Consider the following 24,709-nt stretch of genomic DNA (forward strand, 5'->3'; position numbering starts at 1 on the left):
TTCAGTCAGACAGATTGTTAGTGAGGTAGCAATTTGTCACGCCGGCCCAGGGTCCACATACAGCCGCCTGCACTGCCTGCGTACCCAAACTCATTGCAGCAATAACAAAGGCTGGCCCTCCCCTAATTTATTTTACGCTGTATATTTTATTCAGGGAGGCTGTAATTTATTCATATTTCCAAACGTTACTTTATTACTGTTTAAACATCTGTTATTTTGCTTTATGGAGTCGATCTAGCTGGCTGCTCCCTTAATACTTAATGCTTTCATCAGAGCTAGAGCCCTTACTCTGCAGTCAGGATAAATGTTGCCAATTTATTGGCCCTGTCTCAACAAATAGAAAGGATGCTCCCTTGCTCATAAAGCCAAGTGTCCGCTCATCCCAGTGCATATTTCTCACCCTCTCTATTCTCTCTTTCTGTCATCTTCTCTGTTTCTGGTGCTTCATCTCTCCCTCTCTCTTTCTATTGCTGCCTCTCTTCCTCTCTCCTCACTTTCTGCCGTTCTTTCCCAAGATGTTACTTCATCTCTCTCTTTCCCTCTCAACATCAGTCCCACCCCAGCATCCAGTAATCCAGGGTCTGGACAGAGAAGGCCCGGTGAAGAGGGGGACCATGTTGAAGCTGGTTTGTGTGTCCCAGGGAGGGAACCCACTGGCCACCCTACACTGGACCAAGATTCAGAGACTACACTCGGCTAAAGCTTAGAATCAGTAGTTCTTGGTGTTTTCTCCATCTTCTAGTTCTTTACTCTCTCTTTCAGAACTCACTCCCTTCCTACTGCAGCCAGTCAGTCACCTATTATGTTAGTGAATAACCCATAGCCCTGTCCTGTCTGCTTTTTACTAACTCATAATTCTGTCCTGTGGATCAGAATGGGGAGGTGATTTCCACCAGCTGGGAGGTGGACACAGAGTCGCGACGGGCCATCAGCCACCTGACCCTGCAGGTTAAACCACAGGACAACCAGGCCGAGCTGCACTGTGAAAGTGTCAACCAGGTGACCCCTGTCCCTCTGTCCGACAGCCTCAAGATCACTGTCCTCTGTGAGTCCCCGACTGCTAAGAGATACATGCACTTGAATGCTAGAACACACACACAGACACACAAAAGCGATGGCATGTTTGTGGCATGTTTCTGTTTATTCATTCATCCCAATCACAATGATATTAACATTAGTCCTAGCTCCAATACTGAAACTAATTCTGCATTAACACAAACTCTAATATCAATTTCATTAGTGAAACTAATGGCAATTATGACCCGGACCCATATTTCACACAGAAACTCATTTGAATCCCAGCTTGGTCTTTTACAGTGAGCTAATTTAACTGAATCGCTTCAATGCACAATCCAAAGGCAATAAAGCCGGCACTTTGTGTGACGATAATAATGCCAGGTAATAAATGATGCATTTTCACTTCACTGCATTGGAGATTTCTCTACTACCACGACTGGAAAACAAAAAGAGAATGATTCTTACTTCGCATCACACCAACTCTTCCTTCACGCCAACACTTGCTGTCTTTCTGCGTCAGTCAACGGTCTAAACCCCTCTCTTCTTCCTCTCCTATTCCATGTAAAAGCCATGTTTCCTCCTACCTATTCCTAGAGAGGACAAGACTTCTTAAAGTGATGTTGATGGACTAGAGATCGTTTCTTTACTTCTTCCTTTACCTTCAAATCCAGTCTTTCCATCCTTGCTAAAATATTGATCCTGACACAGAGCACTTTATTGACTGAATTTACTGTGTGTGTGTGTGTGTGTGTGTGTGTGTGTGTGTGTGCGTGCGTGCTCGTGCGTGTTTCAGTTGAGCCAAAGAAGGTGATGGTGCTGGGGTCGTTCGAGGCAAGAGAGGGGGAGGAGGTGACCCTGTGCTGTTAAACCTATACCAGTAACCCACCTGTACACATCCGCTGGTGGCTGGGCTTCAGGGAACTCAACACCACCGTGGTAAATGTGGAAGAGGTAGGGGCCCCCATTTACTTCGACACCCCCCCCCCCCCGCACACACACAAAAAAAGCACCATTCTGCACTAACTGTCATTTTTATTCAGACATTTGGAACAACACAAATAAAAAATATAAAATATGTACAAAAATAAGACTCGTAAATATCAAAAAGGTAACAAAGACAAATAGAAACAAATGGTAGTATATAACTACAAATAGAAAGACAATCCAATCATTACACTGTTACCCTGTTGCTAACAAAAAACACAAATGAAACTAAATTGCACAAATCCTATATCACACAAATACACAAACAGAATAACACACTTATAAAGAAGAGAACCTGATTATTACACTATTGAACTTCAAACAAGAAACACACAAACTAAATTGCACAACTGCCATCTAAACCCTTGCTTGCCTTCCTTGATGCAAAGTCATCAATTACATCATCATAAGAAATCTGCCCAGCAATTGCATGGTTCATACTGATGAGAGCAAGGCCACTATGGCGTTCCTGTGACATGGTGGACCTTAGGCAGGATTTGGGCATTTCTATGTTTTGTGTTTCTATGACTTTCTGTCTCTGTGTTTTGGCCGAGTTGTCTCTGATTGGGAACCATACTTAGGTACCCTTTTTCCCACCTGTGTTTGTGGGAAGTTGACTTTCTTTATGGCACTTAGCCTTAAGCTTCACGGTTATGTTTTGTAGTGTGTATTGTTTTGTTCGGCATCTTTTCTTAATTAAAGAACATGTACGCTCACCACGCTGCGCCTTGGTCCGCTTCTTTCATCAGCCGTGACAGAACTTCCCACCACCAGAGGACCAAGCCGTGTGGCCAGGAGAGGCAGCCCCCCCAAAAAAAAATCTCTATGAGAGAGCTGCTGTGTTTGGTGCATGAGGCAAGACATTCGCCCTACGAGTTTGTCCTCGAGTTGATGTCACCTGAGTCAGCTCTCCATACTCGTCCTGAGGTGCTTGCTAGCCGTCTGGTGAAGACTGTGCCAGCCCCACGCACCAGGCCTCCTGTGCGCCTCCCAAGCCCTGCACGTCTTGTGCCAACTTGGCGCTCCAGACCTCCAGTGCGGTGAGTCCTGTGCCGGCTCTATGCACGGTTTCCCCAGTCCGCCAGGAGAACCCAGTGCTGCCTGTTCCAGCTCCCCGAACGTGCCGGGCTAAAGTGGGCTTGCAGCCAAGAGGAGCGGTGCAAGTGCTAAGCACCAGATCTCCAGTGCTCCCCTACAGCCCGGTATATCCTGTGCCTCCTCCATGGACCAGGCCTCCAGTAGGTCTCCCCAGCCTGGTGAGTCCCGTGCCTGTTCCCAGAGCCAGGTCTCCTGTGTGTCTCCCCATCCTGGTGAGTCCTGTGCCTGCGCCCTCCAGTCCCGAGCTTCCAGCGACGCCCTCCAGTCCGGAGCTTCCAGCGACGCCCTCCAGTCCGGAGCTTTCAGTGTCGTCCTCCAGTCCGGAGCCTCCAGCGTCGTCCTCCAGTCCGGAGCCTCCAGAGGGCCCTTCAGTCCGGCGCTTCCAGCAACGCTCTACAGTCCGGAGCCCACAACGAGGGTGCCCAGTCCGGGGCCCACAACGAGGGTGCCCAGCCCGGGGTCTGCTACGAGGGTGCCCAGTCCGGGGCCCGCTACGAGGGTCCCCAGTCTGGGGTCGGCACCAGAGCCGCCACTGTGGAGAAATGCCCACCCAGACCCTCCCCTATAGGTTCAGGTTGTGCCACCTTTGGAGGGGGGAGATCCTTTTTATGTCTCTATTTTGGTTTGGGGTGGGAATTTCTATGTTTTGTGTTTCTATGATATTCTATCTCTATGTTTTGGCCGGGTATGGTTCTCAATCAGGGACAGCTGTCTATCATTGTCTCTGATCGGGAACCATACTTAGGTACCCTTTTTCCCACCTGTGTTTGTGGGAAGTTGACTTTCTTTATGGCACTTAGCCTTAAGCTTCACGGTTTTGTTTTGTAGTGTGTATTGTTTTGTTCAGCGTCTTTATCTTAATTAAAGAACATGTACGCTCACTACGCTGAACCTTGGTCCGCTCCTTTCATCAGCTATGATACATGGGTCCTGAGATCCTCAAAAGGTTCTACAGCTGCAACATCGAGAGCATCCGGTTGCATCACTGCCTGGCAAGGCAATTGCTCGGCCTCTGACCGCAAGGCACTACAGAGGGTAGTGCGCACGGCCCAGTACATCACTGGGGCTAAGCTGCCTGCCATCCAGGACCTCTGCACCAGGTTGTGTCAGAGGAAGGCCCTAAAAATTGTCAAAGACGCCAGCCACCCCAGTCATGGACTGTTCTCTCTACTATCACATGGCAAGTGGTACCGGAGTACCAAGTCTAAGACAAAAAGGCTTCTCAACAGTTTTTACCCCCAAGCCATAAGACTACTGAAGAAGTAAACAGATGGCTACCTGGATGATTTGCATTGTGTGCCTCCCCCAACCCCTCTTTTTACGCTGCTGCTGCACTCTGTTTATCATATATGCATAGTCACTTTAACTATATTTTAACTATATTCATGTACATACTACCTCAATTGGGCCGACCAAACAGTGCTCCCGCACATTGGCTAACCGGGCTATCTGCATTGTGTCCTGCCACCACCACCCACCAACCCCTCTTTTACACTACTGCTACTCTCTGTTTATCATATATGCGTAGTCACTTTAACCATATCTACATGTACATACTACCTCAATCAGCCTGACTAACCGGTGTCTGTATGTTGCCTCGCTACTTTTATAGCCTCGCTACTGTATATAGCCTGTCTTTTTACTGTTGTTTTATTTCTTTACTTACAGTGCCTTGCGAAAGTATTCGGCCCCCTTGAACTTTGCGACCTTTTGCCACATTTCAGGCTTCAAACATAAAGATATAAAACTGTATTTTTTTTGTGAAGAATCAACAACAAGTGGGACACAATCATGAAGTGGAACGACATTTATTGGATATTTCAAACTGTTTTAACAAATCAAAAACTGAAAAATTGGCCGTGCAAAATTATTCAGCCCCTTTACTTTCAGTGCAGCAAACTCTCTCCAGAAGTTCAGTGAGGATCTCTGAATGATCCAATGTTGACCTAAATGACTAATGATGATAAATACAATCCACCTGTGTGTAATCAAGTCTCCGTATAAATGCACCTGCACTGTGATAGTCTCAGAGGTCCGTCAAAAGCGCAGAGAGCATCATGAAGAACAAGGAACACACCAGGCAGGTCCGAGATACTGTTGTGAAGACGTTTAAAGCCGGATTTGGATACAAAAATATTTCCCAAGCTTTAAACATCCCAAGGAGCACTGTGCAAGCGATAATATTGAAATGGAAGGAGTATCAGACCACTGCAAATCTACCAAGACCTGACCGTCCCCCTAAAATTTCATCTCATACAAGGAGAAGACTGATCATAGATGCAGCCAAGAGGCCCATGATCACTCTGGATGAACTGCAGAGATCTATAGCTGAGGTGGGAGACTCTGTCCATAGGACAACAATCAGTCGAATATTGCACAAATCTGGCCTTTATGGAAGAGTGGCAAGAAGAAAGCCATTTCTTAAAGATATCCATAAAAAGTGTTGTTTAAAGTTTGCCACAAGCCACCTGGGAGACACACCAAACATGTGGAAGAAGGTGCTCTGGTCAGATGAAACCAAAATTGAACTTTTTGGCAACAATGCAAAACGTTATGTTTGGCGTAAAAGCAACACAGCTGAACACACCATCCCCACTGTCAAACATGGTGGTGGCAGCATCATGGTTTGGGCCTGCTTTTCTTCAGCAGGGACAGGGAAGATGGTTAAAATTGATGGGAAGATGGATGGAGCCAAATACAGGACCATTCTGGAGGAAAACCTGATGGAGTCTGCAAAAGACCTGAGACTGGGACGGAGATTTGTCTTCCAACAAGACAATGATCCAAAACATAAAGCAAAATCTACAATGGAATGGTTCAAAAATAAACATACCCAGGTGTTAGAATGGCCAAGTCAAAGTCCAGACCTGAATCCAATCGAGAATCTGTGGAATGAACTGAAAACTGCTGTTCACAAATGCTCTCCATCCAACCTCACTGAGCTCGAGCTGTTTTGCAAGGAGGAATGGGAAAAAATGTCAGTCTCTCAATGTGCAAAACTGATAGAGACATACCCCAAGCCACTTACAGCTGTAATCGCAGCAAAAGGTGGCGCTACAAAGTATTAACTTAAGGGGGCTGAATAATTTTGCACGCCCAATTTTTCAGTTTTTGATTTGTTAAAAAAGTTTGAAATATCCAATAAATGTCGTTCCACTTCATGATTGTGTCCCACTTGTTGTTGATTCTTCACAAAAAAATACAGTTTTACATCTTCATGTTTGAAGCCTGAAATGTGGCAAAAGGTCACAAAGTTCAAGGGGGCCGAATACTTTCGCAAGGCACTGTACTTATTGTTCACCTGACACCTTTTTTGCACTATTGGTTAGAGCCTGTAAGTAAGCATTTCAATGTAATACCTGTTGTATTCGGCGCAAGTGACAAATAAACTTTGATTTGATTTATTTCTATTAGAATACACCAACCAACTTCTAGGGATTTTTTCACCACTCACCTAAGGTCTTCCTGAAATACTGGTGGTGGCAACTTCGTCCATGACTTTCATTCCTTGGGAAAAGAAAGTTAGGTGGTACCTCACCTGCTCCTCTGCGAACTAGTTGTGTCTGAATTCTGTCAGTCAGAACTGAATGCCAGTCAGCAGGGTCTGTAGACAGTGGTTCATCCTCAGCAGCAGGCTCTGTAGACAGTGGTTCATCCTCAGCAACAGGATTTGGTGGGGATGCTGCCACAAGGCATTTCTAATGGAGAGCACATGGGCATTAGTTTACACACGTTATTCACAGCATTTATAGTGGTGGAGATTCCCGCATACATAACCAGTTATAATAAAATCATCATTGTCACCTACAATGCGAAAACGTAAAACTTTGCAAAAGGGAAATTGACTTTGTTTATGTTATGCAGGGATGCACTGTCAGAATGTGAGTGTAGCTGGTGCATGAAGTCAGGCGCAGAAGAGCAAAATGAGTGAGCAATGTACTTTACTAAAAAAATAGGCACAAGAAACAAATACACTTGACCAATAACCAATGGTAAATATTACGCACGGGTGAACACAGCACCCGTCGAAGAACCAGCCATCATTGAACCGAACTGAACATAGAAATAATCACGCACATCAAACATGGGGGAAACAGAGGGCTAAATACATGAACATGTCATAGAATAATGAAAGCCAGGTGTGTAGAAAATAAAGACTAAACCAATGGAAAATGAAAGATGGATCAGCGATGGCTAGAAGACCAGTGACGTCGACCGCCGAACACCACCGAACAAGGAGCGGGACCAACCTCGGCGGAAGTCGTGACAGTACCCCCTCCTTGACGCGCAGCTCCAGCAGCGCACCAACACCGGTCTCGGGGACGACCCAGAGGGCGAGGGGCAGGGCGATCCGGATGGAGAAGGTGGAACTCCGGCAGAATCGATGGGTCTAACAAGTCCTCCACGGGCACCCAGCATCTCTCCTCCGGACCGTACCCCTCCCACTCTACGAGGTACTGAAGGCCCCTCGCCCAACGCCTCGAATCCAGTATGGATCGAACTGCATACGCCGGGGAGCCCTCGATGTCCAGAGGGGGCGGAAGAACCTCCCGCACCTCGGACTCCTGGAGTGGACCAGCCACCACCGACCTGAGGAGAGACACATGGAACGAGGGGTTAATTCGATAATCGGGGGGAAGCTGTAACCTGTAACATACCTTGTTCAGTCTCCTCAGGACTTTGAAAGGCCCCACAAACCGCGGGCCCAGCTTCCAGGCAGGGGCAGGTTTCAGGTCGAGAGCCAGACCTGGTCCCCCGGTGCAAACCCTGGGGCCTCACTGCGGTGGCGATCTGCGCAGGTTTTCTGGTGCCTCACGGCCCGCTGAAGGTGCACATGAGTGGAGTCCCATGTCTCCTCAGTGCGCCTAAATCAGTCATCCACCGCAGGAGCCTCGATCTGGCTCTGATGCCAAGTATCCAAAACCGGCTGGTACCACAGTGCGCACTGGAAGGGGAAGAGGTTAGTGGAGGAGCAGCGGAGCGAGTTCCGGGCCATCACTGCCAAGGGCACGAATGTCGCCCACTCCCCTGGCCGGTCCTGGCAATAGGACCGCAGAAACCTATCCACATCCTGGTTCACTCTCTCCACCTTCCCGTTACTTTCGGGGTGAAAACCCGAGGTAAGGCTGACCGAGACCCCCAGACATTCCATGAACGCCCTCCAGCCCCTTGACGTGAACTGGGGACCTCGATCAGATACTATGTCCTCAGGCACCCTGTAGTGCCGGAAGGCGTGTGTAAACAGGGCCTCCGCAGTCTGTAGGGCCGTAGGGAGACCGGGCAAAGTGGTGTTACCCTGTGATGGAGGAAGATCCGTTAGGAAATCCACTGACAGGGGCGACCACGGCCGTTGTGGAAAGGGTAAGGGTTGTAACTTCCCTCTGGGCAAGTGCCTAGGGGCATTGTACTGGGCGCACACCGAGCAGGAGGAGACATAAACCCTCACGTCCTTAGCTAAAGTGGACCACCAGTACTTCCCACTAAGACAGCGCACTGTCCGACCGATGCCCGGATGACCAGAGGAGGGTGACATATGGGCCCAATAGATCAAACGGTCATGGACAGCAGACGGAACATACAGACAGCCCCGCTGGACATTGGAGGGGATTGGGCTCGGTACGTAATGCCCGTTCGATGTCCGCGTCCAGCTCCCTCACTACCGGTGCCATCAGGCAAATGGCCGGGAGTATGGGATTGGGATCCATGGGCCGCTCCTCTGTGTCATACATCCGGGACAGTGCGTCTGCCTTTGCGTTCTGGGAACCTGGTCTGTAGGATAGGGTGAAAACAAAACAGGTAAAAAACATGGCCCACCTTGCCTGGCGAGGATTCAGTCTCCTCGCCGCCCGGATGTACTCCAGATTGTGGTGGTCAGTCCATATGATAAAAGGGAGTTTAGCCCCCTCAAGCCAATGTCTTCAAGCCTTCAAAGCCTTGACGACAGCCAACAACTCTCGGTCCCCCACGTCATAGTTTCGCTCCACCGGGCAGAGCTTCTTCAAAAGGAAGGCACAGGGGCGGAGCTTTGGTGGCGTACCCGAGTGCTGAGAGAGCATGGCTCCTATCCCAGCCTTGGACGCGTCCACCTCCACTATGAACGCCAAAGAGAGATCCGGATGAGCCAGCACATGAGCCGAAGTAAACAGAGCCCTCAGCTGACCAAAAGCCCTGTCCGCCTCAGCTGACCACTGCAAACGCACCGGTCCCCCCTTCAGCAGTGAGGTAATGGGAGCCGCTACCTGACCAAAGCCCAGAATAAACCTCCGGTAGTAGTTGGCAAACCCTAGAAACCACTGCACTTCCTTTACCGTGGTGGGAGTCGGCCAATTAAGCATGGCTGTAATGCGGTCATTCTCCATCTCCACCCCTGAAGTGGTAATGCGGTACCCTAGGAAGGAGATGGACTGTTGGAAAAACAGGCATTTCTCAGCCTTGACGTACAGGTCATGCTCCAACAGTTGACCAAGCATGTGTCCCTGTGTATCAGAATGTCGTCAATATACACCACTACACCCTGCCCGTGCAGGTCCCGGAAAATCTCCTTTACAAAGGCCTGGAAGACTGACGGAGCATTCATCAACCCGTACGGCATGATGAGGTAGTGCCCTGAGGGTGTACTAAATGCTGTCTTCCACTTGTCCCTCTCCCGGATACGCACCAGGTTGTAAGCGCTCCTGAGATACAATTTTGTGAAGAAGCGCAACCCGTACATTGACTCAATCGCACTGGCTATGAGAGGTAGGGGGTAACTGTACCTCACCGTGATCTGGTTGATGCCTCAATAGTCAGTACACGGGCGTAGACCTCCATCCTTCTTCTTCACAAAAAAGAAACTCAAGGAGGCTGGTGAAGTGGAGGGCCGAATGTACCCCTGCTCCAGGGATTCGGAGACATATGTTTCCATAGCCGCCGTCTCCTCTTGTGACAGGGGATACACGTGACTCCTTGGAAGTGCTGCGTCTAGCAGGAGATTTATCGCACAATCCCCCCGTCGATGGGGTGGTAATTGAGTCGCCTCAATTACCAAATTGGCATATTCAGAGGGGATGCGCACGGTGGAGACCTGGTCTGGACTTTCCACCATAGTCGCACCAACGGAAACCCCCTAAACACCTCCCAGAGCACTCTCGTGACCAGGTGGGGTCATGACAGGCCAACCAGGCTATACCCAGCACCACGGGAAACACAGGAGAATCAATAAGGAAAAAACTTTTCTCCTTGTGATCCTCCCGAGTCACCATGCCCAGTGGAGTGGTGGCCTCCCTAATTAGCCCCGAACCCAATGCTCGACTATATAGGGCGTGAACTGGGAAGGGCATATCCACTGGAACAATAGGATCCCTAAACTATGGGAAAATGATCTGTCAATAAAGTTCCCAGCTGCGCCTGAATCTACGAGCGCCTTTTGCTGGGAATGCGGGGAAAACTCAGGAAAATGTATATACACAAACAGGTGTGCAACAGAGGCCTCTGGGTGAGCCTGGTGCCGACTTACCTGGGGTGATACAAGAGTGCCCTGCCTGCTTCCTCGACTTCCAGAGGAACCTCTCCAGCACCGACCGGCAGTGTGCCCTCTGCGGCCACAGATGGATGGACCGGCCCCTACTCCGGTCGCCCTACGTGCAGCACCTCCCAGCTCCATGGGCGTAGGAGCTGTGGTGCTGGGGGATGGAATTGAAAGACCCCGATCTGGACGTCCACGGGCAGTCAGCAGGATATCCAACCGGATGGACAGGTCCACCAGCTGGACAAAGGTGAGAGTGATGTCCCTGCAGGCCAACTCTCGACGGACGTCCTCACTTAAACTACGACGGTAGTGATCGATCAGGGCCCTGTCATTCATCCCGCGTTGGCGGCCAGGGTCCGAAAGTCCAGAGAGAACTCGTCCCCTGGCTAAGTTGGACGAGACGTTCACCCGCCGCTCTACCCTCAGGTGGGTGGTCGAAAACTGGGTGAAATCTTCGAATTGGTCCATCACCGCCCCTCCTTCCTTCCATACGGCGTTGGCCCAGTCCAGGGCTTTCCCTGAGAGACAGGAGATGAGGGCGGACATGCTCTCACGGCCCGAAGGAGCCGGGTGGACGGTTGCTAGGTAGAGCTCCAGCTAGAGTAGGAACCCCTGACTTCCCGCAGCCGTCCCATCATACTCTTTCGGAAGATCGAGCCGAATCCCACTGGGACCGGGTGAAGGAGGGGTGAGTAGTGGCGTCCTTGGTGGTGATGGTGGAGGCACTGGAGGAACTTCCTTCTCTCCCAGTGGTCCAGATTCTGCAGGACACGATCCATGGCGATGCCGAGATGTTGTAACATGGCCGCATGCTGCTGGACGCGCTCCTCGACCCCTATACCAGGGTTGTCTGTTCCTGCTGACTCCATATGGTAGGTGCATGATTCTGTCAGAATGTGAGTGTAGCTGGTGCATGAAGTCAGGCGTAGTGAGTGCGCAACGTACTTTACTCAAAAAATAAAGGCACAAGGTAAACAAATACACTTGACCAATAATCAACGGTAAATATTACGCACACAGCACCCGTCGAAAAACCAGCCATCATGAACCGAACTGAACATAGAAATAATCACGTACAACAAACATGAGGGAAACAGAGGGTTAAATACATGAACATGTAATAGGATAATAAAAACCAGGTGTGTAGAAAATAAATACAAAACCAACGGAAAGTGAAAGATGGATCAGCGATGGCTAGAAGACCGGTGACGTCAACCGCCGAACGCCGCCAGAACAAGGAGAGGGACCGACCTCGGCGGAAGTCATGACATGCACACACACATACACACGTGCGCACAAACACACCTGAAGAATCCTGCTGGGGACAAGTGGGAGTAAATGGGTCTTCATCCTCATCCTCAGACTCAGACTCAGACAACATTTGTGAAGACACCTCCTCTGGCGCTAACAAGATGGCGCCGGAGGAGATGGCCGTCGTTTTACGGTCTCCTAACGAATTGTGCTATTATGTGTTTTTTTTTGCAATATTTGTAAATTATTTTGTACACAATGTTTCTGCAACCGTAAGAAAAGAGCTTCTGGATATCAGGACTGCGTTCATTCACCTCTGTTATGGTTTTCTTCCGTCGAAAGAGAGGAGGACCAAAATGCAGCGTGGTTATCTTTATACATCTTTAATGAAGATGATAAAACGAACAATATACAAAAACAAGAAACTTGAAAACCCGAAACAGCCCTATCTGGTGCAAACAAACACAGAGACAGGAACAATCACCCACGACACACTCAAAGAATATGGCTGCCTAAATATGGTTCCCAATCAGAGACAACGATAAACACCTGCCTCTGATTGAGAACCACTCCAGGCAACCATAGACTTTCCTAGACTACTATACTACACCACAATCCCATAACCTACAAAAAAACCCTAGACAAAACCCACCACATAAATAACCCATGTCACACCCTGGCCTAGCCAAAATAATAAAGAAAACACAAAATACTAAGGCCAGGGCATGACAACCTCGGATTAGACAAAGATTTCTTCAACAACAACAACAACAACAGCAAGCAAGCAGGACTCACACGATATTCTCCAAACAACCCACAGGGCAGACATCCCAATTATTCGCAAAAGGAAGCGACGCAGAAGACGAAGAGCCGGATGCCTCGTCTGGACCCGCAGAAGACAACTAGGAAAGCTGCCATTACCGTCAATATCCCTCGCCACCGTGCAATCATTGGACAATAAACTAGGCGAGGTAAGATCACGAATATCCTACCAACGGGACAAAAAAACGGTAATATCCTATGCTTCACGGAATCGTGGCTGAATGACGACATGGATATTCAACTAGCGGGATACACGCAGCACCAACAGGATAGAACAGCATCGGCAGGATAGAACAGCACATCTAGAGACTTCCTTAAATTTCTTGCACCAGCTGTTGTTTACAAATATGCACAGACGGGGGGGGGGGGGGGGGGGGGCGGTTTAAATTTAAGGAAGTCTCTAGATATTGCTCGTCTGAAGTTGAGTATATTGTGATAAACTGCAGGCCACACTACTTGCCTAGAGAGTTCTCAGCTATTTTCGTGGCTGTTTATTTACCACCACAGACAGATGCTGGCACTAAGACTGCACTCAGTCAGCTGTATAAGGAAATAAGCAAACAGGAAACCATTCACCCAGAGGCGGCGCTCCTAGTGGCCGGAGACTTTAATGCAGGGAAACTTAAATCAGTTCTACCAAATCTCTATCAACATGTTAAATGTGCAACCAGAGGGAAAATAATTCTAGATCACCTGCACTCCACACACAGAGATGCTCACACACACACAAAGCTCTCCCTCGCCATCCATTTGGTAAATCCGACCACAACTCTATCCTCCTGATTGCTGCTTACAAGCAAAAATTAAAGCAGGAAGCACCAGTGACTCGGTCTATAAAAAAATGGTCAGATGAAGCAGAAGCTAAACTACAGGACTGCTTTGCTATCACAGACTGGAATGTTCCGGGATTCTCTCCGATGACATTGAGGAATACACCACATCAGTCACTGGCTTTATCAATAAGTGCATTGAGGACGTCGTCCCCGCAGTGACTGTACGTATATATCCCAACCAGAAGCCATAGATTACAGGCAACATTCGCACTGAGCTAAAGGGTAGAGCTGTCGCTTTCAAGGTGCGGAACCTAACCCGGAAGCTTACAAGAAATCCCACTATGCCCTGCGACGAACCATCAAACAGGCAAAGCGTCAATACAGGGCTAAGTTGAATCATACTACACTGGCTCCGACGCTCGTCCGATGTGGCAGGGCTTGCAAACTATTACAGACCAGAAAGGGAAGCACAGCCGCAAGCTGCCAAGTGACACAAGCCTACCAGACGAGCTAAATCACTTCTATGCTCGCTTTGAGGCAAGCAACACTGAGGCATGCATGAGAGTATCAGCTGTTCCGGACGACAGTGTGATCACGCTCTCCATAGCCAACGTGAGTAAGACCTTTATACAGGTCAACATTCACAAGGCTGCGGGGCCAGACGGATTACCAGGACGTGACCTCCGGGCATGTGCTGACCAACTGGCAGGTGTCTTCACTGACATTTTCAACATGTCCCTGATTGAGTCTGTAATACCAACATGCTTCAAGCAGACCACCATAGTCCCTGTGCCCAAGAACACAAAGGCAACCTACCTAAATGACTACAGACCCGTAGCACTCATGTCCATAGCCATGAAGTGCTTTGAAAGGCTGGTAATGGCTCACATCAACAACATTATCCCAGAAACCCTAGACCCAATCCAATTTGCATTCCCCCCAAACAGATCCACAGATGATGCAATCTCTATTGCACTCCACACTGCCCTTTCCCACCTGGACAAAAGGAACACCTATGTGAGAATGCTGTTCATTGACTACAACTCAGCGTTCAACACAATAATACCCTCAAAGCTCATCACCAAGCTAAGGATCCTGGGACTAAACACCTCCCTCTGCAACTGGATCCTGGACTTCCTGACAGGCCGCCCCCAGGTGGTGAGGGTAGGTAGCAACACATCTGCCACGCTGATCCTCAAAACTGGATCTCCCCAGGGGTGCGTGCTCAGTCCCCTCCTGTACTCCCTGTTCACCCACGACTGCATGGCCAGGCACGACTCCAACACCATCATTAAGTTTGCTGATGACACAACAGTGGTAGGCCTGGTCACCGACAACAACGAGACAGCCTATAGGGAGGAGGTCAGAGACCTGGCCAGGTGGTGCCAGAATAACAACGTATCCTTCAATGTAACCATGACTAAGGAAATTATTGTGGACTACAGGAAAAGGAGCACCGAGCATGTCCCCATTCTCATCGCCGAGGCTGTAGTGGAGCAGGTTGAGAGCTTCAAATTCCTCGGTGTCCACATCATCAACAAACTAGATTGGTCCAAACACACCAAGACAGTCGTGAAGAGGGCGCGACAAAGCCTATTCCCCCCCAAGAAACTAAAAAGATTTGGCATGGGTCCTGAGATCCTCAAAAGGTTCTACAGCTGCAACATCGAAAGCATCCTGACCTGGTACGGCAATTGCTCGGCCTCCGACCGCAAGGCACTTCAGAGGGTAGTGCGTACGTCCCAGTACATCACTGGGGCAAAGCTGCCTGCCATCCAGGACCTCTACACCAGGCGGTGTCAGGCTCTAAAAATTGTCAAAGACCCCAGCCACCCCAGTCATAGACTGTTCTCTCTACTACCGCATGGCAAGTGGTACCGGAGTGCCAAGTCCAGGACAAAGAGGCTTCTCAACAGTTTTTACCCCCAAGCCATAAGACTCATGAACAGGTAACCAATTGTTACCCGGACTAATTGCATTAGTACTGTACAAAGTTAGAGGTGCGCTATTTGATAGATTCCCCTGCACCCCTGCCCCCCTCCCCATCTGGTACTTCTGAGTGGGAGACCTTCCCAGGCAGTACCCTGCCTAGCTCACAAACTAGAATCAGGGCGCCCACTCCGATAAGGTTAATTGACCCACAGGCCCACACGGTGACTTGATATCATTGATGTAATGTGCCAATGAGCGATAGAAAACTGATCGCGCAAATGCCACCATTTTTTGTGCGGGTGCCACATGCCAACCCAGGAAAGATACAGCCCTGGGCGGCTGCCCATGTCGCCCATACCTAAATCCGCCACTGCTGCATCATACACTATCAACCTACTTGCATGAAATAGCTCAGGAAATGTTTGAGTGAGCTAAACCAGACAGGTTCCAGACAGGAGAGCACATGGGGCAGAAAGTAATTGCCAAGGTCAACCAGAAAGTGACATTTATGGACAGAAAATACACATTTCTAGATAAAGGAAGCTTTTAAGCTTTTAAGCATGGGGCAGAAAACACTTCCAGCAGCATTAGTGCAGCCTCACTTTGGTGTGTACTACCTGGTACAGCAGCTCACTAAGTTCTTCAAGAACAAGCTACAGACAGCTCAGAATAAAACATAATGGGCCATTCTGAATTTTAGCCCTCAGGCTCATGTTGGCCCTTCTTAGCTCAGTGAACTACAGTGGCTATCAGTTGAAGCTGAGATTGGCCTCAGTGTACAGTCCCCCACCATCTAAAGAACTATCTTACTACTGTTAGGGACTCTCATTCCTACGCCACGAGAGGCAGTGCCACAGATTTTGTGCCATGTCGATTCAAGAGCAGTTCAGTTCAGAACGACAGAGGTAGAGTGGAACAAACTCCCGGCTGAGATAAAAACTGTTTCTGCCAGTCTTAGGTTCAAACACTACTGCAAGGCTTGGCTAATGTTGACATAGCCTCCTAGCAAAGTGTAAAGCCACTCTGCACTAGAGGAGTGATTTGGTAGATCTGCATATCTGCTTTTTTTGTAAATACGTAAATATGTGGACATTGTGTATAATGGAATGTATGGTACAGAGTGCCCATGTCACTTGTATTGCTCTGCAGCCACTTCAAATCAAATCAAATTGTATTTGTCACATGCGCAGAATACAACAGGTAGACCTTACCAGGAAATGCTTAGTTACAAGCCCTTAAGAGGCTGTGGAGCTCCAACTATATTTTAACCAATTATTCAACTCCTAGTTACACATTTTGTTAACTAACTGTCCAAATATCGGTTACACGAAAAAACTACTTGGAAACGCACATAAGCAGACACTTTGACGAAAAACATGAACATCTTGTCCCTACCTGCAGCTAGCAAGGAACATGGCGGAGAAGAACAGGCTGATGACCGAGTTCAAAATGAGATTCGCAAAATGAACAAAAATCTCGAAGAGAAAATTGCGAAAGTGGGCGAAATGTGGCTGAAATAAAACATACAATGGGTGCACTGAAAACAAAAGTGGACACACTCGACAACCAAGTTACACACGCAGAAGAGAGGATATCAAACGCGGAGGACAAGAACAACCGCCTAAACGACACTGTTAAAAAAATGGAGACTGTGATCGAAAAACTCACAAAACTACTTCAATACCAGGACAATTATAGTCGGAGAAACACACTTCGGATCAGAGGAGTTCCCAAGATCCACATAAATATGGAAGATTGTGTGAAAGACAATTTATGCAACCTTTATGCAACTTTGATAACACACCGGAGGATGTTAACATCATGCCCATCGAGAGAACACATCGGACACCGACGACACTGAACCCAGGACCATCCGCACGCAACCCCCGGCCTATTCTGGTGAAATTCTTACCATACATTGACAGGGAGAAGTTCCCGCTCAGAGCCAAAGAACTTAGGACTTTTCAATGGAAGGGGACCAATGTGAGTTTTCCCTGGCTTTTCCAAAGAGGTTCAAGACAAGAGAAATGCGTTCACGGAGGTGAGGCATATGTGCATGAAACGAGGACTGAAATACTCGAAGCAATATCCTGCCGTATTCTGGGTTACTTTGAGAGGATCATTACATCATTTCACGAACCCAAAAGAGGCAAATGAGTGCGTCATGGACGTCAATGAGGCCGAACAAATTGAGTAGCGTGGTAGGCTTTGGAAGTTCCACATGGTGGCAATGGTTCATCACGGATGGACTAACATTTTTCTCTAAGGCGATAGAACTTCCCATGTTGTGAGTAACTGTCTCATCGAGTGTTTATGCTATGAATGTTGCCTGTAATTTATCTTTCTGGTTTACAGCTGACATCATTATAGTACTAGATTAAGCAAGACTATAGTCAAAGCATTCCATGCTGTACTATGACTATAGTGGGGATAAACATACTATATATTATTTTAGTTTTCATTCTAATAACAGCAATAGTGGGCCAATATAGACCACAACAGGCGTGTTCGTGCCATGAGTGACGGGCACAAGCCAGTGGTAGTCAGCTTATTTTAAGTTATCATTATGACTTATACCAGTCTCTCTTTTGTGTCTGACCTCAGTTTACATTCCTGACTTTTGGAGTTATACAGTTCATGTATCAGTCTTCACGAGAAAGGTCATCTCTTGTCTTTGCGAGAATAAGGGTCAGCCTGTCTTTATTTTCGATGTTTTGGTTGATTTATGTAATCTCTATGACATGTCATATCTGTCATTTCAAAATGAATATGGTCATGCCTATATTTGGCGTTGGTAAACATGGTAATTCTAGTTGGAGCTTCATCGCTCGGAAGACCTCGGACACTTCACATGGACGAAAGCCTGGTTTAGGGGTAGTGAGTTTGTTAATTTTGGACGTACATTTTTTTGTACCCTGTGGGGTTGGGGGATGTTTATGACATATTTGTTCTATGGAAAGTTTGGTGTTCTAGGTGGGGGGTACTACCAGTCGTTCGCTTTCATTGATTTGCTAAGCAGTGGCTATCAGAAACGCATTTTTTTTAATATTCTAACACTCGTCATGTTGTGGTAATAATATATTTACAACCTTTCTGATATGACCAATGTGATTAAAGTTACGTTGTGGAATATGAACGGACTAGGTTCATATTTAAAAAGACTTAAGGTATTGAATTGTCTTCAACAAAAACACTCAGACGTGGTTATGCTCCAAGAACCACCTACTGGAAAAGGATGCTCCTAGGGTGGGAGACAGATGGGTGGCTAGTGCTTACCATAATACATTCAACCCCCCAAAAATAGGTGTTTCTATTCTATTTTCCAAAGGTATACATGTTCAAGTGGAAAAATAATTTAACGATTACAGGACAAAATATAATATTGGGAAATATTCATGCCCCAAATTCTAATGAACACAGAGTGCTGGTTTCAAGCACAGGGTGCAGCAGGTGTTTATTGTAAAGGACCACAGAAGGAGGCAGGTAGCTGGGTCCAGTTGCAGGCAGAAGGTCATACACAGCGGTCCAAAAGGGCAACAGTACAGGTAGGGAAAAGGCTAGTAATGTAGTCCGGGAGATCAGGCAATAGGTTGATAACAGGAAATCCGATAGGCTAAAGTACAGGTAGGGTATAGGCAAGAGGCGTTGTTATTGAGGCAGGCCAAAACTATCATACATGGGTGGCGTAAATCACAGGAAACCCAGCGCTCTGAAAAATGTCACAAAACAAACAATACCTCACAGTGATGGGGTGCAAAGAACTGAACTAAATAGTGTGTGATAATGGCATACAGGTGTGTGAACAGGTGATTAAAATTCAGGTGATTGGGATCTAGAGAGTGAGCTGCATTCAGGGTATCTAAGTGTTTGATAGTGTGAGCTGGAAAGTGGGCTGGAAAGTGAGCTGCGTTCAGGCTATCTACGTGTTTGAGGGTGTGCGTTGGAAGCAGACGTTACACAAATGAGGAGGACCCAGACTTCTTCCTTCAATTTAACAAAATAACATTGGATTTCGGTGATTTTTGTCTGATACTAGGGGGGGATTATAATCAGGCTCTGATGCTTATTTAGATAAATAAAAAACTGGTCTAACCAGGGCCTCAAAAACTCAAGAAGCAATTAAAACACTGTGTAAAGATGTTGGTCTTTATGAAATATGGAGATTGATCAATCCAACCGCTCACGATTACACATTAGTTTCAAATAGGCACACTGTTTATTCAAGCATTGACTACTTTCTGATCTCACACTCTGTCTGAGTTAAGTGGGTTCTTGCAATGTGGGCACGATAGCTATAACAGATCATGCAATCATTGATCTGACTGTTGGAATAGGAGAAATAAGAGAAAATTGTAAATATTAGCGAATGAACACCAGCCTCTTATAGGACAAGGTGTTTTGTGAATTCCTTAAAACACACATTACGATATTATTTGAAACAAACAACAACAGTGTGAAACAGATACATACCTGGGAAGCTTTTAAAGCGTACATACAGTATGTGGAGTAATGATACAACAATCCGCTACTATTAACAAACTAGATAAACAGAAAATGTATCAACTTGAAACAGAGCTTAAAACATGTATCTGGTAAATCTGACGAAAACCAAATACGAGCTGAATATTTTATTCAGTAAAAAAGCGGAATATTCCCTGTACAGGCTGAAGCAGAGATGGTACGAATCTGGTGTAAAGGCAGGGAAATTGTTTGCCAGTCAATTGAAATCTAGAGAAACAGATAGGCAAGTAGGTGGAATCAGAAATCGGACAGGCAAGCTGATTACCAATCATAAAGAAATAAACAATGTATTTGGAGACTTCTATCAGGAACTTTATACTTCAGATGGCCCTTTAGAAAGCAGAGGCATTCTTTCAGAATCTGAACCTTCCTAAATTAACAGAGGAAGACAGGATCTGGCTCGACCGCCCTATTACTTTGGAGGAATTGACCGAAACTATAAGACAAGCACCCAGTGGTAAAACTTCAGGGTTGGATGGGATACCCAGTGATTTCTATAAAAGGTTTGCAGAGCAGCTTAGCCCAGAAATATTGAAAACATTTAACACATCGATTGACACAGGTGAGATCCCACCTTCTATGAGTGATGCAGTAATCCCCCTATTCCTCAGAAAGGGAACAGATCCCCATGGGTTGTGATGGAAAATTGTTAACAAAAATTCTGGCTATGAAGGTGAATCATATCATTTTGAAAATCATAAATCCAGATCAGGGTGGATTTGTGAATGGCAGAACTTCATCTGATAATCTTAGACGCCTATTGCATGTCATCTGGAAGGCAAAATATTTTGATACTTCAGTGGCAGCCTTATCCCTAGATGCAGAGAAAGCCTTTGATAGGGTGGGCTGGGACTACCTGCATTATACTGTAAATACATTTGGATTTGGACAGGGCTTCCAAATATTATGAAACTTCTGTACAATGACCCCAAATCCACAGTAGTCACTAACGGATTACGATCATCTCAATTTTCTGTAGGATGAGGCACAAAACAAGGTGACTGTCTCTCACCCCTCCTATTTATTATAGCATTAGAACCATTAGCCGAAGCCATTAGGCTGCATAAGTCAATCAAAGTGATTCATATGGGAGGTAGGGAGAATAAACTACTGCTTTATGCAGACGACATATTACAAATAATATAAGACCTCCAACTCTCCATACCACCTTTACTGGACCTGGTAAATGGATTCTCAGAGATATCGGGCTATAAAGAAAACTGGACCAAATCTGAAGCAATGCCTCTATCAAAAATTGTCTGAGAAATGAGAAATGAGAAATGTCTGAGGTTTCAATGGGTCCCTAAAAACTTGAGGTACCTGGGGATAGTGTCTAGTGTCTGATTTCTGAAAATCTTGACCCACTATTGAACAAAAAAATTCAACTCCAGTTTAAGAGCTGGGATACACTACAAATCTCATTATGGGGTAGGATACAGGTTATAAAGATGGTCATAGCTCCTAAACTGAATTACGTCATCAGCATGTTACCGCTATCCATACCTGTCTATACTTTTAAATCCATAGACAAAATGATTACTGAGTTTGTTTGGGCCAAGATGAAACTAGTGATATTATAGGCAAAGACTGAGAAGGGAGGACTGAGAAGACTGAGAAGGGAGGATTAAAGCTCCCTAACATGCAATTGTGTCAAGGAGCCTTTGTGGCTTCCCAAATAGTCTCTCTCTTTATTGAGAACTCGACTAGGTCAATCTTGGTTGACACCTTTCGGAGCATCAGATTATTTGAGTCAACAAAATGTGGGACCCCAGAATCCAATAATGTCTCATACTAAAAATCTATGGAGCCAGATTCATAGGAGAGAGAGATCTTCACCTTTCTTGTTAAGCTATGCTTCGTTATGGAACAACCCTAAATTGAAAATAGATGGACACATGGTTTTCTGGAAAGATTGGTATAGAAAGGGGATAAAGAACATTGGTTGTCTTAATCAAGAAAATTACTTTTACCTCTTTTGAAGAGCTAAAGTCCAAGTATAATTTACAGAAACAAGACTTTTGGAGGTATCTCCAGCTTAGAGATTGTTTGCTAAAGGTAGAACAAAACAACAACAAATTCCCAGAAGGATCCTCCCTCTTATAAGGAATGGAATGTGGCCTTGGCAGAAACAGCTTCATATGACAGATTGATTCATAAAATGAATGGTAAACTTGAGATAGAAAATGATAACAATATGTAATGGCCTGATATACTACAGACATACATAGATGACTGGTTGGGGTAGGGATGTATTTTATTATAATTTTAATTGTTATTATTATTTAAATGTTCCTTTTGTTGTAATAGTTGTTATGGGGGGAGGGGGGGGGGGGGTTGGGTGAAAAATGAAAAGTTTGTTTTCTTTTCTATCTTTGTGTGTGCGGTGCATTTGGGGGGTATTCACACCCCTGAATTTTTCCACATTTTGTTGCTTTGCAGCCTTGTTTTTTATTTGGTCTGTTTTGGAGTGGGGCTGTGGCATGGCAGGATGCGGGCGGGGAGCCTGGGTGCATTGTTGTAATATCGTAAAAAGAAACAATAAAAACGACAATACAAATAATTTAAAAGGGCATTTAGCTCGTCTGGTAGGCTCGCGTCCCTGGGCGACTTGTGTCCCTTGGCAGCTCACAGCTAGCTTTCCCTTTATAGTGCCTATGCCTACCAATAGAGGACAGCAATGGAAAGAACTCTTTGACTTTTTGTGTAAAACCATCTGTAATTTCGGTACATGAATTGGTTGCCTGCTGTGGCTTCTTTATGTATTTTAAATTGAATTGAGGTCAATACACACTTAAAATACTTAATTCAGATTTCAGACAGTCCAATTTGTACATCTCGAGTGCCCAATGACAAGCATCTGTGAGAGAAGCCTTAGATTCTGAAAGAACACATATTATTCTTCCCCGTGTAGAGTTTCCACCTTGACCACGTTGAATCTGTTCTTCATTCTCTCTCCGCTCTGAACAAAGTCCCACTATTCAGTCTATATTAGGATATGCTTAACACCCTGGCATCCTACAATCTAAGCTAGATGCCCTCAATCTCACAGAAATTATCAGGGAGCCTACCAGGTACAACTCTAAATCTGTAAACACGGGCACCCTCATAGATATCATCCTGACCAACCTGTCATCTATATACACCTCTGCTGTCTTCAACAAAGATCTTAGGGATCACTAACTTATTGCCTGCATCCATAATGGGTCCGCAGTCAAACGACCACCCCTCATCACTGTCAAACACTCCCTAAAACACTTCAGCGAGCAGGCCTTTCTAATCGACCTGGACCAGGTATCCTGGAAGGAAATTGACCTCATTCCATCAGTAGAGGATGCTTGGTTATTCTTTAAAAGTGTTTTCCTCACCATCTTGTATAAGCATGCCCCACTTAAAAAATGTTGAACTAAGGACAGATTTAACCCTTGCTTCACTCCAGACCTGACTGCCCTTGACCCACACAAAAACATCCTGTGGCGTACTGCATTAGCATCGAATAGCCCCCGCGATATGCAACTTTTCAGGGAAGTTAGAAACCATTATACACAGTCAGTTAGGAAAGCAAAGGCTAGCTTTTTCAAACAGAAATTTGCATCCTGTAGCACAAACTCTCAAAAGTTCTGGGACACTGTAAAGCCCATGGAGAATAAGAGCACCTCCTCCCAGCTGCGCACTGCACTGAGGCTAGGAATCAAATTAAATGAAATCAAATCAAATTTTATTTGTCACATACACATGGTTAGCAGATGTTAATGCGAGTGTAGCGAAATGCTTGTGCTTCTAGTTCCGACAATGCAGTAATAACCAACAAGTAATCTAACTAACAATTCCAAAACTACTGTCTTATACACAGTGTAAGGGGATAAAGAATATGTACATAAGGATATATGAATGAGTGATGGTACAGAGCAGCATAGGCAGGATGCAGTAGATGGTATCGAGTACAGTATATACATGAGGTGAGTATGTAAACAAAGTGGCATAGTTAAAGTGGCTAGTGATACATGTATTACATAAGGATGCAGTCGATGATATAGAGTACAGTATATACGCATGCATATGAGATGAATAATGTAGGGTAAGTAACATTATATAAGGTAGCATTGTTTAAAGTGGCTAGTGATATATATACATCATGTCACAATGTCGCCACTGATAAATCTGCGATAATCGAGAATTTCAATAAGCATTTTTCTACGGCTGGCCATGCTTTCCACCTGGCTACCCATACCCTGGTCAACAGCTCTGCACCCCCCACAGCAACTTTCCCAAGCCTAATCCATTTTTCCTTCACCCAAATCCAGATAGCTGATGTTCTGAAAGAGCTGCAAAATCTGGACCCTTACAAATCAGCTGGGATAGACAATCTGGACCCTCTCTTTCTAAAATTATCTGCAGCAATTGCTATCCTGTTCAACCTCTCTTTCGTATCGTCTGAGATCCCTAAAGATTGGAAAGCTACAGCGGTCTTCCCCCTCTTTAAAGGGGGAGACACTCTAGATCCAAAGTGTTATAGATCTATATCTACCCTACCCTACCTTTCTAAAGTCTCCGAAAGCCAAGTTAACAAACAGATCACCAACCATTTCGAATCCCACCGTACCGAATCTGCTATGCAATCTGGTTTCCGAGCTGGTCATGGGAACACCTCAGCCACGCTCAAGGTCCTAAACGACATCATAACCACGATCGATAAAAGACAATACTGTGCAGCCATCTTCATCGACATGGACAAGGCTTTCGACTCTGTCAATCACACCATTCTTATCGGCAGACTCAACAGCCTTGGTTTCTCAAATGACTGCTT

General features: G+C 46.2%; 1 long non-coding RNA gene across 1 annotated transcript in view; it reads left to right on the plus strand.

The window, feature by feature from the left end:
* Positions 1-740: 740 nt before the first annotated feature.
* The window catches only part of LOC118944476 (uncharacterized), a 28,033-nt gene continuing 4,064 nt past the window's right edge, over positions 741-24,709 (plus strand). Inside the window, exons 1-2 of the long non-coding RNA XR_016493270.1 lie at positions 741-1,045; positions 1,811-1,968. This is a non-coding gene — a long non-coding RNA (uncharacterized LOC118944476). The remainder of the gene's footprint in view (positions 1,046-1,810; positions 1,969-24,709) is intronic.

The sequence above is a fragment of the Oncorhynchus mykiss genome, chromosome 3, assembly GCF_057628025.1.
Source record: "Oncorhynchus mykiss isolate SJ-2025 chromosome 3, ASM5762802v1, whole genome shotgun sequence".
NCBI classification, from domain to species: domain Eukaryota; kingdom Metazoa; phylum Chordata; class Actinopteri; order Salmoniformes; family Salmonidae; genus Oncorhynchus; species Oncorhynchus mykiss.